At 37.3% G+C, this 17136-nt stretch overlaps 1 long non-coding RNA gene across 2 annotated transcripts in view; it reads right to left on the bottom strand.

Moving 5' to 3' along the window:
- LOC138173876 (uncharacterized) overlaps positions 1-17136 on the bottom strand; it is a 57965-nt gene that overhangs the window by 28118 nt on the left and 12711 nt on the right. Inside the window, exons 2-4 of one of the 2 annotated variants that reach the window (XR_011171557.1) lie at positions 16475-16686; positions 14216-14338; positions 8664-8754 (exon numbers count right to left, since the gene is read on the bottom strand). This is a non-coding gene — a long non-coding RNA (uncharacterized lncRNA). Of the gene's footprint in view, positions 1-8663; positions 8755-9941; positions 10187-14215; positions 14339-16474; positions 16687-17136 lie in introns of those variants that run through there. The other variant, XR_011171556.1, reaches the window with a different exon arrangement.

Raw genomic sequence — 17136 nt, 5'->3', positions numbered from 1 at the left:
TCTCTCTCTCTCTCTCTTTCTGTCTCTCACTCTCTCTCTTACGCCCTCACCCCCTCCACACACAAACACATACTTCAAAACTTTTAGTCATTCACTATTACCTATACAATAAAGTCATCCAGGAGCATCTCCAGTCATCCGGTTCTACATTTTGCCATCAGAGCCAGATGGCTCTGGAGATGAAAGTGAGACTGGTGACTTTGCACAGCCCTCCCTCACTTATATCCAATGCACATGCAAGTCTTGGCATCATCTTCCTGAAGTCCCTCTTTGAGAACAAAAGACAAACAGCAATAATAAATATAAACTCCTTGGACTGTCATTTATAGCCCTTCATGAGGATCCAACCAACATTTCCATACTTTTTAAAATAAAGCTCTCCTTGATGCATGTTATATCTCATCCAGTTTGATTAGCAGATCTTTCCTGATCTTGTCCTTCCCTCTCCCATAACCATCTTTTTTTGTATTGATATTGCGATAGTTTGTTTGGAAAGCTGTCTCCCCACCACATCTCTAGTTTTGGAAGCTAATCCCTTCTTTCTGGGTACAATACAGGTACCAACTTTGCTGAGAAGCTTTTCCTACTTTCCTGTCCTTCAAGATCCTAAGCAAAAATTCTCTCTCTCCCCAACTTACTTATAGTCACTGTTTCTTGGCCTCTTCTTTGTACTATCAAACTCGACCTTATTGTTTGGGTTCTTCTCTCCTACTTCATATTAGACTATAAGCCTTTTAAGAGAAGGACAGGGATACTCTGGTTAATGCTTAACAACTGACACTCTGGTGTTGGGGGAGGAGGCTCAACTTTTTTTTTTAGTTTAATCTGTTTATTAAGATTTGCTCTAATAGAAAAATTGTGACCAAATAAGAGATAGAGAACATCATGAAATGCAAAATGGATAATTCTGATTACATTAAATTGAAAAGTTTTGCACAAAACCAATGATATCAAAATAAGAAGGGAAGCAGAAAGTGGGAAAACAATTTTTACAAGCAGTGTCTCTGATAAAGGCCTAATTTCTAACATATATAAAGAACTGAGTCAATTTATAAGATACAAGTCATTCTCCAATTGATAAATGATCAAAGGATATGAAAAAGGCAGTTTTCTGATGAAAAAATTAAAGCTATCTGTAGTCATATGAAAAAATGCCCTAAATCACTATTGATGAGAAAAATGCAAATTAAAACAATTCTGAGATACTATATCGTACCTACCAGATTGGTTAACATAAAAAGGCAGGAAAACACTAAATGTTGGAGAAGATGTGGGAAAATTGGGACATTATTGCATTGTTGGTAGAATCGTAAACTGATACAATCATTGGGGAGAGCAATTTGGAACTATGACCAAAGGGCTATTGGACTGTGCATATATCCTTTGATCCAACAATACCACTTCTAGGGTTGTATCCAAAGAGATCATACAAATGAGAAAAGAACCCACATGTACAAAACTATTTATAGCAGTTCTTTTTGTGGTGGCAAAGAACTGGAAAATGAGAGGATGCCGATCAATTAGTGAATGACTGAACAAGTTATGGTATATGAATATAATAGAAATTTCCATAAAAAAGGATGAGCAGATAGACTTCAGAAAAGTCTGGAAAGACTTACATGAACTGATACTGAGTGAAGTGAGCAGAACAAGAAGAACATTATGCACTTATGTGATGATTAACTGAGAGACTTATCTCTGCTTAGCAATACAAGGATCTAAGACAACTCCAAATGACTAATGATGGAAAATGCTGACAACATCCAGAGAAAGAACTATTGAGTCTAAATGCAGATAGAAGCATGCTATTTGCTCTCTCTGTCTCTCTTTTTTTGTTTCTTCTTTCTTTTGGTTTCTCCCATTGATTCTAATTTTTATTTACAATGTGACTAATGTGAAAACAGGCTTAATATTAATATATATGTAGAGCCATATCAGATTGTGTGCTGCCTTGGGGTGGAGGAAAGGGAGAGAAAGGGAAAAAATGAATTTAAAATCTTATGGAAGTGAATGGTGAAAATGAAAAATTAATTAATTAAACAAATTATTTTCTCTGTCACTTTCTTAAGTCTAGAAATCAACAAAACTATAAGTCAAGTTCTGATTTGTACTATTTGCCAGTTTTGAAGGTGTGAATGCTCATATTAAAAACATAAAAATTGGCTCACAAGCCAGCTCCAGTTCACCCCTGGGAAAGGTCTCTCTGTCTCATCCATCTTTCCACTAATGTTATGTAGCAAATGCAAGCATAGAATAGTGAAGTGCTGGACCTAGAATCAGAAAACCTGATATAAAGTTTCAGCTCTGACACTGTGTACCCAGTTGGGATTCATTTAAACTCTTGTTTCCCCATTTGTAAAGCTGGGAAAATAAAAATTTGTAAATGTTAGGAAAGCATTGTTTAAGTATCAAAACTCTATATAAATGTGAGTTTATTGTGTCATAGACAACAAAATGTCAATAAGCAACCCTTTTCGTGCTAACAAAATTCTGAAAACAAAGTAGGTAGTAATGGATTGAGGAATGGTCAAATAAAATATAGCTCATGCAAGGAAAAACAACATCAAAAACAAAATTAAAAACCATTTTACTAAATGCTTACTATGAGGAAACTATTTGCCATAATAAATAGAGGGCTGAACCAGGAGTCAGGAAGCCCTGAATTCAAATTAGTCCTCAGACACCTGGGCAAGTCACAACCTCTGTTTGTATCATTTTTCTCAGATGTAAAGTGGGAGTGATAACAGCACTCCCCACCGCTGTTGTGAGGCTCAAATCAGATCAGATTTGTAAAAGGCTTTGCACAGTGACTGGCACATAGGAGACAATTAGTAAATGCCTATTGTTTTCTTTCCAAACGCTGTGCTACGCACTAGGGGCACAAATAGAAAAATGTGATAGTCATTGCTTTCTAAGAACTGATATTCTAGTTGGGTGAGACAACATAAAGAGAAGGGATCAGCTAGAAGCTTGATGGAAAGACCTTCAGCATTTGAGGTTTCACTGTTGAGAAGGGAAGGGGGATCCTGGTAACATCTTGGTGGGAGGAGTTTAGGCTGGGCCAATTGGATGTACATCTGTGGGGAATCTTGCAGTGATGTAAATGAAAAAGATAACAGGAAAATCATTAAAAGTGAATGCTGGGAAATTTTAATGATCAAACTTGGACTCAAAGAAAAGGCAACTTATCTCCTGAATTGTAGAGATGGGACCACTGTAGGGAAAGAATATTGTATATAATTTTACATATATATATGCATGTGTATGCACACACATATGGGGGTATACATACATATGTATACATAAATACATATATATTTCATCTTGCTACTTTTTAGTTTCCTTTTGAAAATTCTTTGTTATCAAAGAGGGTTCTATGGAAGAAGAAAGGGAGAAGGTTATGTTGGGAAATAAACATAATTTGTATTAACTTAAAAACCAAGTTACTAGAAATATTGCATAGTAAGCACTTCATAATTTTGTGTTCCATAAGTTAATTAGTTACAATGTTTTACATCCCCCCCTAATCCTGGCATACAATAATAAATCTGTAATCTATGAGACCTATAATGACAAATAGTGACCAGTTATTAGAAATTAATATTAAATTATATGAAAATGACTAACTTCTTCAATTAATAGTTATCCTTCCATCATATGATCTCCTACAATTTCACTTTATCTTCTCTATGTGTTTAGCATGTTCTGTTTTATAATTATTTGGATATGTATTTTATCTTTCCTATTACATAACAAACTCCTTGAGGTCAGGGACCAGGTCTCATTCTCTCTCTCTCTCTCTCTCTCTCTCTCTCTCTCTCTCTCTCTCTCTCTCTTCTCTCTCTATGTATGTATACATGAGTGCATGTACATATTTAAGAACATATATGTGTATATATACAGATAGAGAGATAGAAAGATAATAGATAGACAGACAGACAGATAGATAGATAGATAGATAGATAGATAGATAGATAGATAGATAGATAGATAGATAGATAGATAGAATACTGGGTCCTGTGAATAATAGGCTCTTTAAAAAGACATTTAATACTTGTATGACCTTGGGCAAGCCTGTAAGCCTCAGTTTTTAATCTAGCGAAGGAGATAGTGAGTTAACTAGATAACCTCTGAGTTAACCAAGATAACAACTAGACAACCTTTCTAGTTCTAATTCTATGATCCTACAGTTATAGAAGGAAGAAAGGGATTTACTTATTTAACACTGTAACTTGTTGTCAAGTCAGTAAACCATCACTAAGCACTCATGATGTACAAGTGACTGGGCTAAGTGCTAGGAATACAAGGAAAAAGAAAGACAGTTTATGCCCTAAGGAGCTTATAGTCTAAAGGGAAAGGGAGAAACATAAAAAGAGAAAGAAAAGAGAAGAGGAAACATAAAAGGGGGCTGAAAACAGGTGCCAGAGTGGGGATGAGAGAAGGGGCCATTCCTGGAACAGTGGTGATGCTTGTAGAATGAAGGATGGCTAATATGGGCCCTTCCTCAAAATGGAGGTTCTGGGAAGAATCGCAAGCAGAAGGAGGGAGCCTCGGGGGCAGAAGAAGGCAGGTGAGGGATGGAGACATAGACCCGAGAGTGAAACATGGCTGGGTAAGCCAAATGTTGGACGACATCATTTTTCTTATCTAGAATAGGTTGTTCATATTATGGGCCAAATGTTTCCCAGCCACAGGCAACTATAAAGGATTAAATTTTCCCATCCCAGCTTTTCTATTGATAGCAAGGTAAAGGTGCTGTTTGTTAAACATCTTTATTTTCAGTATTGTTCAGCATTTGTAATAAAAATCCTCAGCACATCGCCTTAACATTCATGATCTAATTGTGCTTGGAATATATTATTTTTTAATAAATGTACAAAGCCGGGTAGCGTCCACCTGGAATTTGTACCCATTGAGGAGTTCTCATCAAACAGCGGATATTGTACTTTTGTCAGCTGGAGTTGGACGACTTCCTATTATCACTTGATTAAAGTACATAGATAGAAAATTCCCACTGAAAATCAGAAATCATTTGAGCATTTGTTACTGTTTTATTCTATTTCCATCAGGATTTGTTTTGAATCAGGTTTTCATATCAACAAACTGAAAATACAGTGGAACAGGAAGCCCATATATTTTAAGAGCTGCTCCTTTCTTGTTATATCTAATATTATGAAGTTACTTTATTAAGATTGGAGTTTACATTGTAAATTGAATTAAGGCACAAATATATACAGTTCATTTTGTCTTTTAGAGCTGCACCTCTCTTACTTTCTCTTGTGATAAAGAAAACCATTAGCTCCTGTCAGAACCGTGAAGAAGGAGATCATTTTTATTGAAATAAGAACGAAATGATAGTGTCAGCCACTGAGTCCGAGAGATAAAATATTACATCTAATAAACATGCTACATATGGGATTAGACAAGGGCTCCTTGAATTACAGAACAACAGGAGCTGCAGCAAAACAATAACATTAATATGGGAAAATAATGACTAAAGTTTCCATCTTGGAGAAACCTGCATTTTAATAAAAGGTATGGAAATTTCAGGGATATCAGGTGGAGTGGCATAATGAATTCCTGCATATTTTGAGTGTATTGAAAGCACATCTATGGATCCCTGTGCATAAATGATGGATTAAATCCAATATATATTTATTATGTACCTACTATATTCATGGAAATATGCCAACCACTGGAGGAGAAAAAAATATATATGACAAAGTCCCTGCCCACAAGGAGCTTATGGTAGAGAAGGGAGGAAAGACATACATACATGCAAGTAACTAATAAAAAATAAAAGATCAGGGTAAATGGGCCAAAATAAGTGCTATGTGATATCCAGAGGGAGAAGAGGTTGGTACTGACTGGAAATCAGAGACAGCTTCTTGGAGAGGGTCACATTTCAGTCTGACTGTAAACAGTATGTAGAAATTCCAAATGTATAGAGGAAGGTGGGTACAAAAAGAAAACTCTAGATGTTGTGAAGATTGGGAATAAAGGCAGGGGTGTGAGAAATTGGAGGATACAGTTGATGGTAAATAGTGCAAGCTGACTAAAGTTTTGGAGTAGAGTACATGGAAGGGACTCTATCCAAGGGTGGGCACATGGGTCTCAAGGTCTCAGATTCCCCACCCCTGATTTAATTGTAACAGGTCACATGGTGGAGCGCTTTGTACGAAAGTTTCATCTTTACGTCGTCATGGAGCTGGTGATAGGAAAATATTATGGGGTTTAAACTAAGTATTAGCTTAGGTCTATTAGCACAAGGTCTATGACTAAAAGCTCAATGGAAACAGAAGGCATGTTTTATCTAAACTGTATTCTCTCTGTGCCTATCACACCACAAGCCTGGAACTTCTACTGAGTAGGTCTGAGTATCTTATTCTTCCGCTCAAGGATTGTCAGTGGCTAACTGCACCTTGATAAAATCCAAACTCCTCTGTTCTGTATTTAAAACTCTTCATGGTTTAATTTCAACCTTTCTTTCAAGGCTGGTTATGCATCATCCTCCTTCACACACTCTCTAGTCTAACCAAACTAGGACACTATTTCAGGCCATCCTTGACCTCCATACCTTTGCATAGGCCTTCTCCCCTTTAAGGTTCCCCTACAATGCCACTTTCTAAGTTTCTTTTCCTAGTCATACAGTTGTAACTTCCATCACCATTGCTGCATATTTATTTTATGCTTTTACTGTATTTGGGGGTACGTCATACTGTTGGGGAGGCCTGCCAATTCTGGTGTGATGGTTTGCTCAGCCCTTTTCAGGGTTGCTCATTCACCTTTGGTGTCTACCTAAACTATAGCTTGGTCAGTGGCCACATATGGGTAGAACTGTCTCATTAGATGACTAAATCATATTGAGGGAGACCAACAGGCCTCAAACCCATCAGCAAGTTAGGGAGTGTCTACCTAAAGCACGTGAAGACTTCTCCCAGCAGAAAGGGTAGATGGGAATAATAGGTTCCAATATCCATGAAAGTAACTGAAGCAGGTGCTGTGGAGTGCTTAGAGCTTGCCCAGACAATGATGATGCTGATCCTAGGCCATCGGCAGTCAGTCATCCTGACTTCTGTCTTGCCTTTGGACTTCAACACATTGGAAGAGAGAGGTGAGGCTGATTACTTTATGCAACTCTATTTCACTTAAATTCAATTCATACAGGGCTCACTGGTCTTTGAAAACAGAGGACAAACCACACACCTCACAGATTAAAAAAAAATCAGTCTGGGACCCAGGATGAACAACATCAACAGCAACAACACTCTGTTTACTTACCTGTGAACATGATATATCACTTGCACTAAAATGTAAGCTCTTTTAAGGGAGGAACTGTCATACTCTTGTATTTGGATCACTGTTGCTAAGCAGTAGGTGCCACACAGTAGATGTGTGATAAGTGTGTTGATCAACTAATTGATATGTTTATGAAATGCACAAATTGATCTTATAGCTATATATAAGGAAGTTAGTCTGTCAGTGTTTGAAGAATAGATTGGAGGAGGAGGAGAGTACTGGCAGGAAGACCAGTTAAGAGGTTGTTCCAATTATCCAAGCAGGTGATAATGATGGCCTATAGTACGCATGTACCTTAGAATTAGGGTGGAGTTATTGAACTAAACCATAGTTCTAAGACTTTATAGGCTATAAATAAATACGAAATCCCTTCTAATGGTAGTGGGAGTTGTGATAATCATTTGAGGCACGGGGTTAAATCTTTATTCCTTTTATTTAGAAATCTTGCCTTGCCCTGTGATTTTACCTATGTAGGAACTCTCAGTTAGGGAAACTCCCTCCCCCAAAACAGAATTACAATGATTTTTCAACTTCAGCCTTAAGAAATTGCCCAGGTCACGGAATACAGTGCTTGCCTCATGTCACAGAGTCAGCATGTATCACAAGTTGGAATTAAAATACCCCCCCCCTTAATTCTAGTGCTTTCTCTGTATACATTATTTCCAATTTATCCTGTCTCCAGCTTTTTAGTACATTATTGTTAGCCTGTTTTCTTCCCCGTTTGATGGTGTACTTCTCACAGACAGCAGTGGCTACCTTTTACCTTTCTCTCTATCCCCAGATCTCTCTCTCTCTCTTTGTCTCTCTGTCTCTCTCTCTCTCTGTCTCTCTCTCTGTCTCTCTCTCTCTCTGTCTCTCTCTGTCTCTCTCTCTCTCTCTCTCTCTCTCTCTCTCTCTCTCTCTGTCTCTCTCTTTGTCTCTCTGTCTCTCTCTCTGTTTCTCTCTCTCTCTGTCTCTCTCTCTCTGTCTCTGTCTCTGTCTCTCTGTCTCTCTCTCTCTCTGTCTCTCTCTCTGTCTCTCTGTCTCTGTCTCTCTCTGTCTCTGTCTGTCTCTCTCTCTCACTCTGTCTCTCTCTCTCTCTTTCTCTCTCTCTCTCTCTCTCTCACACACACACACACACACACACACACACACACACACAGCCTTTTTTTTGATGGATTGCTCAAAAGTTAAACCTACTTAACCTGATATTCAAGGCCCTCCATAATCTGACTACTAGCCAAAGGGACACCTCATGCTCAAGCATGCCATTGTCATTTATATTGTCTATATAGCCTCTGAGCCTTTCTGGATACTTATGCTTTCTTTTGGGAGTTGGCATGATAAAGAGGAAAGAAAGCTAGATCTGTAGCATAAAGACCTACCTGGGTCCAATTCTTGGTCCTGTAACTTATTGGCACTGTCACCTTAGTGATATCTGTCATTATGGCTTTCTCTGGTCCTCATTTTCCTCATCTGCAAAATAAAATAGTTGGCCTCAATGACCTTTAACTCACCTCCCAGGTCTCAATCTAATACCCTTTTGCAGAATCTACACTGAGCTAAGAAACTTACCAATTCAGGTAAGTGATATGAGACTAAGTCTGATTAATGGATTGTAATCACTGTTCCCCAGTTCAGATACTGATGAAAAGGGGCAGGGAGCAAAATCTAACTCCTACCACAATTGCACACACACACACACACACACACACACACACACACACACACACACCTAGTCTCCATGTACACAAAGGGGCTATGAGAAACTTATTTAATGTTTTATTTTTCCCCAATTACCTGCAAAAACAATTTTTACCATTAAAAAATTTTTTTGAGTTCCAAATCCTCTCCCTCCCTGTCTTCCATCCCTCCTCATTGAGAACGCAAGCAATTTGATACAGGCCATTCATGCGCAGTTATGCAAAACATATTTCTATATTAGTTGGGTTGTGAAAGAAAAGAGACCAAGAAAAAAAACACAATGAAAACCGTTTTTTTTAAGTACTACTACCTGTGGCAGCTAGGTGATGCAATGAATAGAGGACCAGCCCTGGAGTCAGGAGGACCTGAATTCAAATCCAGCCTCAGACACTTGACACACTTACTAGCTGTGTGACCTTGGACAAGTCACTTAACCCAATTGCCCTGCCTTCCGCCTCCAAAAAAAAGTACTTTAACTCATTAAATAATAGTGACCATCACAACATATGTATAGTATTTAAAGGTTTGAAGCATTTTATATTTTGTATCATCTGATCCTTATAACATCCCTAGAAGGTAGATGCTGTGATTATCCTCATTTTATAGAATGAAGAAACTGAGGCAAACAGAAGTTATATGATTTGCTAAGGGTCACTTAGATAAAAAGAATTTGAGAATGGATTTGAACTGAAATCTTTCTGAGTCTAGACCTGGTACTCTATCCACTGTGCCACCTAGCTGTCTGAATGTCCTCATGTAACTGAATGTCTCAGGTTTGGAATATATGATTCCTCTTCCACATACACTTATTCCTACTATCTATTTCTAATCATACTCTAACTCTTCCACAGAAATTCTAGGGTTCCAGCCTGCAAGACACTCCCTCAGTCTTTTTCTCATGCCCGAACTCAGACCTCCTGAAACATTACTAAATCACTTCGACACAAATTTTCACTCACTTTCTTATCACCATGGCCAGGGGCCAGTTTTCACAGGAATGTGATTGATACCAGCAAGGAGAAGAAATCCCTGTATCTCTCAAAGAAACCCAAAGGATGACTGGAATCGATAAAAAGTCATCTAAGTTCCTCTGTCGACTCAAATAGCTGCCCCTCCTTTGCCAGGAGTCCTGGAATCTAACAGGGGGGAAACCCTCACTTGCCCAGCCTTATCTCATACTCGTTTCCCTCCTTCTTGCCCTCCCTGCCCCTAAACCCTACTCAGATATCACATACACTGTGTCATAGCCAAATTGCATTATTTTTCATCCTTTGAACATGTTCTCCCTGTTCTGGCTCATACACGCATTCCCTTTAGCTATAACCTCCTTTCACTCTTCCTTGCTTGTTGAAATTCAACCTATCCTTAAGACCCAGCCCAAATCCTTGTCTCCTCTAAGGAGGCTTTCCTACTTCCTTCTAGTCAGTAAAGATCCTTATATTCTCAAGACATAATATAACTTAGGGACTTAAATGTAACTTTGTTGGCACTTCTCTAACAGTTATCATGTATGCGAACCAAATAAGTCTGAATTTTATTTGGTAGGACATTAAAGTCTTTTGACAAGTTCTGTATATCATGTATAATTTTGCATTAATAGTTATTTATCTATATCATTTCACTCCAAGCAATTGAGTGGTCCTGGGTAAGATACTTAACCTCTCTGTTCTCTAGGCCAGTGCTGTCAAACTCAAGTAGAAATTGATCCCTGAAGGCTACATATTGACTTGGAAAATCACAAATTAACATTAACAATATTTAATTATAATTTCATTAAACATTTCCCAATTGCATTTTAATCTTTTGACCCCTCACTTGGGAGTTTTCCTGGCCACCTGTGGGTTGCAGGGGCCAGTGAATATGATACCTCTATTCTAGGTAACTCTCTATGACTATACATTACAAAGAAGGTGACAACTTTAACTTGTTAGAGGGTGCTACCTCAATTGGCAGTTCCCCATGCCATAAATTACAGACCCAGCCCCCATCCTAATATCTTCCTAATGTACTGTAAGTTTTATGTGGCCAGGGATCCAGTTGCTTTTATACTTTAGTTAATCTTTAATTTTCTGTACACAAAAGGTACTTAATTCACATTTTTTGAAGTTAAAATATATCACCTGGAATCTGGGTTCCTGTTTAGACAAATTGGTGAACTTAAAATTTGTTCTTTTTTTCCCCTTTCTCTAAAAATGTCCCCCAAAATGTCCTTTCCCCCCATCCTTTACTAGAAATTACATTTTGTATTAATTCATCAAGAATGACACATTTTTAAGGCTTTCATTCCTTTATCTTATTCATATTTTACCAATAATGTGAACAGAGGAAGATTCAAAGTCTAAATAAGTTGGAGTCCCTGCCATTATGGGGATAACATTTTAGTAGGCAAGGAGTTTCTATCATTGTGAACTTATACCACTGTGAGCTGACTTTTGCTACATTTCTATCTTTTCTTTATTACTAGTTTGTAAATATTTGAAGGTCAATCATGGTGCAATAGAGAGAGGGAGAGAGACAGAGAAAGAGAGACACATAGACAGAAAGCTACATATACATTTTATGATGCTTAAGCCAGCATTACTTAAAAGAAAGAATGCTGCACTTGGCAACAGGAGACTTGATTTTGAATTCTATTTAAGAAATTTACTGGTTATCGAATAACAACTTCTCAACCTGCTTCCTCATCTATAAAATGAAAATAATAATATCTATGCTATTTACTTCATGGAGTGGTTGTGAAGAAAAGTAGTTAGTAAAGCTTAAAGGATTTGATAAATACGACTATTTATTTGTATTATAGTAAGTGCTTAAACCAGGGTAGGTAGGTAGAACAATGGATAGAGTGCCAGACCTGGAGTTAGAAAGACTCATTGTCCTGCATTCAAATCTCATCTCATACACTTACAAGCTATGTGACACTGGGCAAGTCACTTAACTCTGTATCCTTATGTGTAAAATGGCTAGAGAAAGAAATGGCGAGCCTTTACAGTATCTTTGCCAAGAAAACTCCAATTGGGGTCACAAAAAAATTGGGACCCGACTAAAACTACTGAATAATAACAAAGTGCTTAATCAATATTTATCCATCAATTAGTATAATCAATGGAACAACATAGCATCCTATCTTGCCACCTTCCCAACTTATACACAATAGTCCTGTGGGGTAGATAATGCAAATATTACTACTACTACTTGCAAATGACGAAATTGATTCAATGACTTGTGCATGGTTATGTAATTAAGAAGCACCCAAGCTAGAATTTGAACTGAAGACTACTGCCATCACATCCAACACTTTTTCCCCATTACATGGAGCTGTCTTTCATCATTGCCATGATATAGCAAATAAGTCTCTTACCCCAATCCCGAGTTAAAGGTGAGAAAATGCTAAAAGAGGCAGTCCCACAAAGAGAAAATGGTTAACATATTGAAGAAAAGCTAGAAGATAAAGCAATCACGTTTTTTTTATTCCTACTGGGCTTCACTCCCACCCCCATCCCTCTTTCTTCACTTTATTGGAAATGCATTTGCCTTATCTTTGACATGTATGGGCAAAAAGCCCTTCCTTATTGATTGCAGATTTCCAAAAATAAACACACACACACAGAGGAAATCCCATATTATGTGTATACACACATATATGCAGAAAAATATACAAACATGTACACATAGATGCATGCATGTATGTGTCTAAGTATACATATTATATATTCTGTATGATGTGTATATGTGTGTTTGTGTATGTATGTAAAAAATGTCAGTGTTAGCCCTTTGTTCCAACTTGACCCAATTTATGTGTTGCAATGACTCTTGGGTGAAGTCATCACTTAACAAAATCCAAGCTTTAAAGTACATGAGGGAAAGTTAATCTTACTAGAGTGCCTTTATTTACACAAAGTAGAATAACATTTTGTAAAGAGTTGCTTTCAAAGAGGAAAAGGGGATTTCCTTATGTCAGTGAATCAAGTTTATATTGTTTAAACAAACAAACACTGTATCTCACTCTAGCCTTTCATCAAAGAAATCAAATTATTTTTTTCATATTTTACTGACAAGGCATCATGATAGGATGGGATGTGAACAGGGTTTAGAGTTTGCCAATTTGAGTTCAAATCCTACTTTCCACTATTTACTATGTGCTGTTGGGCAAGTCATATAACCTAACAGAGAAAGAGATTTGCAGAATAACCTTAGAGGTCATCCAATTCTAACTGAACTCATTTGAATCATATACTACTATAGAAATTAGAATGAATAGGAATGCTTGCACAATGACAAGATCACTGTCTTCACTGTTGGGAGGACCAGGATAACAGTCCACTTGCTTGAGCAAGTACAAGTCATTATTCCTCTAAGTGCCCTTAGCCTAATTTCAGAAAAGGTGCTGATCAGTCTGCCCTGGTGAATGGAGTGTCTTCCACTGGAGTCTCTTAATTCAATAATTAGGCAAATTACAGATCTGGCTTTTTTTAAGATAAGAAAAAGATTCTTAAGTCTATTTACCTTGTGGCCTCCAGGAAAAAGCATTTATTAATCTTCTAATCGGAACACTTAAGTTTGAATCTGGGTTCTGACCTTTTCTAGATATATGATGCTGGACAAATCATTTCTCTATGTCAGTTGCCACATTTGTAAAAGAGGGATCACAACACTTTTGCTCCCTAAGCCACAGGGTTGGTTAAGCTGTGTTTGGTTTAGTGTATTTGAATTTCTATCTCTAGTTGGTGGAAATTGAATAAAAGTATTATAATGAAGAGATGAGCACTCAAAACAGGTCCTTGGTTTAAATGGAACTTCATTACTTGCTGCAATAAGCAACTCATGTTTTTTCAGGGCCTCCATTTCTTCTACTGAAAATGGGATTGTTTAAATCAGAAGTTTTTGACATTTGGGGTATCATGGTTTCCTTTTAAGTCTCTATGGCATCCTGTATAAACATAATGCATGAAACAAAAAAGTATAAGGGAAAGTAATGCTAATTTTCAGTTAGAGGTTAGGAAAAATAAAAATGTATTTTTTTTCTCATCCAAATTCATGAAGTATCTAAAATTACCCCACAGGGATTTGAGGAGTCTGTGTAGCCCAGGTTCACAATCCCTATCTAGATGATTTCTAAAGTCCCTTCTAACTATAAGCCCAAAAAGATTTTAAGGAATATTTTGCCATGATAACTTGAGCCTAATTATACATCTACTACTTAGATGAGAGAGGATAAACATGTTTCTCTTCTTACCTCTTTGTTTTTCTGGTACCATGTCTTGACTGTATCTGGACCCACAAACTGGACTTCTCAGCACTCTACTGTGCTTGGTGTTTTGCTGTGCATTTATTCTGAGCTGAGAAAAAACTTTCCTGTCTTGAACACAGAAAGGTAATGTAAAGAAAACAATTTCAAAGGAGTCACCTAGACAGGTTGCCTCATACCTTTTTAAATGCTCATTATTTAAACTTGGAGAGAGTGAGAGGGTGTGTGTGTGTGTGTGTGTGTGTGTGTGTGTGTGTGCATGCGCTGCAGGGGTGGTGGTGGTAGGGACAGCAAAGATCTCTTCACAAGTCCCACAAGGCCACAGACATATCAGTTCGTGAATATTTCATAACTAAATCTCAGTCCTTTAAGTCGACTAAAGAATCACCTTCAGTTCAAAAGATAATAGAAACATATAGTGTGTTTTTTTTTAGTACATGATCCAAGAAATTATTATTTTTTAAAGAAACAATATAGTTGTATTATATTTACTTAGTGTTTAGTGATTAGTCACATAAACAAAAGCTCCAATTTAAAATATGCTACAAAAGAGAGCTTTTGAACATAAATTGCATCTTCCTCAGTTGTCAGTTGATCTGAAGATTAGAAAGCATAGTTTGTTTTCAATTTACTTGGGAAGAATAGACATAATTCTTCCCTTTGTGGGCTTGTGCTCTCTGTTTCTGTCTCTGTCTCCCTCTGTCACTTTCTCTCTTCCTCTCTTGCCTCTGTCCCTCCCCACTCCCTCTTTGATCCTAATGTGATCTCTATCTCACTGAGTCAGCTGATAAACATTTATTAAGCATCCACCATGTGGCAGGCATTGTGCTAAGAACCCTATCTGTTTCCATTCCTCAAACTTACTCCTTCCTTTCTAATAATGGTGGGCTAGGTCCTTTTAGCACCAACTCCTCTGGCCAACAGTACTAAAAGAGGAGTCACTAATGACAACCCTTGCAGCAAAGTGGATATCACCTGGGCCTTACCATTTACCCTGCCACTACACCCTCTACATCCATAGGCATTTATATTTGACCTATCAATAAGGACCCCTGGACCACTGGCACTGAAGATTCACCCTTAGCCTTTCCATTGACTCTGGAGCTAAATTTTCTTATATACTTTGTCTCCCCATGAGCTCCTTGAGAGGTGAGACTGTCTCACTTTTCTACTTGTATCTATAGCATTCAACAAAGTTCATGGTTCAGAGTAAGGTCTTAGTTAATATTTTTTTTGCTCATTCCCTATTTTCCTCTCTCCTTTCATCCCACTCTTCCCCCTCGTTTCCTCCCGTCTTCTCTTTCTCTCCCTCTTTCTCCTTCCCTTTTTCACTACTGATCCCTCTTCCTTCCTTTCTCTCTCCCTCCTTTTCCATAAACTTTGATTTACCTTCATTACACCATCTTGTAACAGTGTCTGAAAGATTCTAAATTTGAAGATTTGAATAGGATGCTCAGAGATACTATTGGAACCTGTTCCTTTGGATTCAGCATTTTATCTCTGGCTGATTCCAGTCTTCTAAAAAGATTCTCCAGGGAACAACAGGATAACTATATTTTTTCCTCCCCATCTCTTTCTTTGATTTTCCCATCTTTCTTTCTGTCTGGATTTCTTGGACCTTGTTCATATGTAACTGCTTTCTGAGAAGCCAGCTAACTCCTCTAGCCTAGGCTGATTGTTTACCGAATATTCCCAAGCACAAGATTGAAGCATAGCTTTAAAAGAGGCCCAGGTTACTTGAGAGAAGTAGTCACAATATCAAGAGTAATATTGAAATAGATTAATCCTATCTAAAATGGAAAAAAATCAGTGTTAACAATAGTTGTAATCAGTGCAGTGCTTTCCAAGAATTTAATAAAGGATTTTCTTTTTCTAGATAACAGTCTTCACCATCGTTAAATGCATTTTACATTTTTCAACTTGTGCATTATGGTATTATTCTTTCCAGAGACTTAATCATATATGTGTGTATGTATATATACATATATGTGTGTATATGTGTATATATGTATATATACATATATATGTATGTGTGTGTATATATATACACATACATATATATTTAAGAATCACACACCTTCTTAATTAAATCACCAGGTAAGAGAAATTGATAATTCATGCAAGGGAAGTCATGCATTTCTTTGTGTAAACATTTCCTTCTCTCTTTTTTTAATTCTACAGGGGCCTGTCATTTGCATGATCAGAACACCAGCTGTGTTCCAAATCAAGGGGAGGGATGACCTTTACCACAATGGAGGCGTGAAGAGGCCTCTGAGTTTTCTGACAGTGGTTATATCTTCCACACATGGACTCGGCTCCTGATGCATGTCATTCTAGGGCATCACTGCCACTCTGCAGGACTGACCTCCGCAATTGCAGCAGAGCATGGATAGGAAAAGATGTGTTTCCTCTATTATTGGAATGACAAATGGATTGCTGGGTCTACATGACATGGAGGCCTAAAAGTAGAAAGTAAAAAGAAATAAAAATAGTTGAACCAGTTGTTTGGTGTCAGGTAGATCTCTTCCTCGCAATCCCATTTATTCTAGGCAAATTTTCAAAAACCCCATATACCATTCCATTGTAACTCAATCCATTGGTATCTTGTATAAATAAAATTTAAATAATTCTGCCAGAACTATTAAGACAAAATTGCTTTGACTTTGATTAAACCAGGGATGCTTATTTTTATTTTGTGGGTCATGGACCCCTTTGGCTCTCTAGTGAAGCCTATGGATTTCTTCTCAGACTATGTATTTTTACATGCATAAAGTAAAATACATAGCATTGTAAATGAAATCAATTATACTGAAATAATGCATACATACATATACATGTAATATATATCTTTATCTATCCATCATCTATCTATCTATCTATCTATCTATCTATCTATCTATCTATCTATC

This window comes from Petaurus breviceps, unplaced genomic scaffold (genome assembly GCF_028583685.1).
Source record: "Petaurus breviceps papuanus isolate PSGF00001 unplaced genomic scaffold, PetGlider_PUasm1.0 66, whole genome shotgun sequence".
Lineage (NCBI taxonomy): Eukaryota > Metazoa > Chordata > Mammalia > Diprotodontia > Petauridae > Petaurus > Petaurus breviceps.
This window is presented reverse-complemented; position numbering and strand designations above follow the sequence as displayed.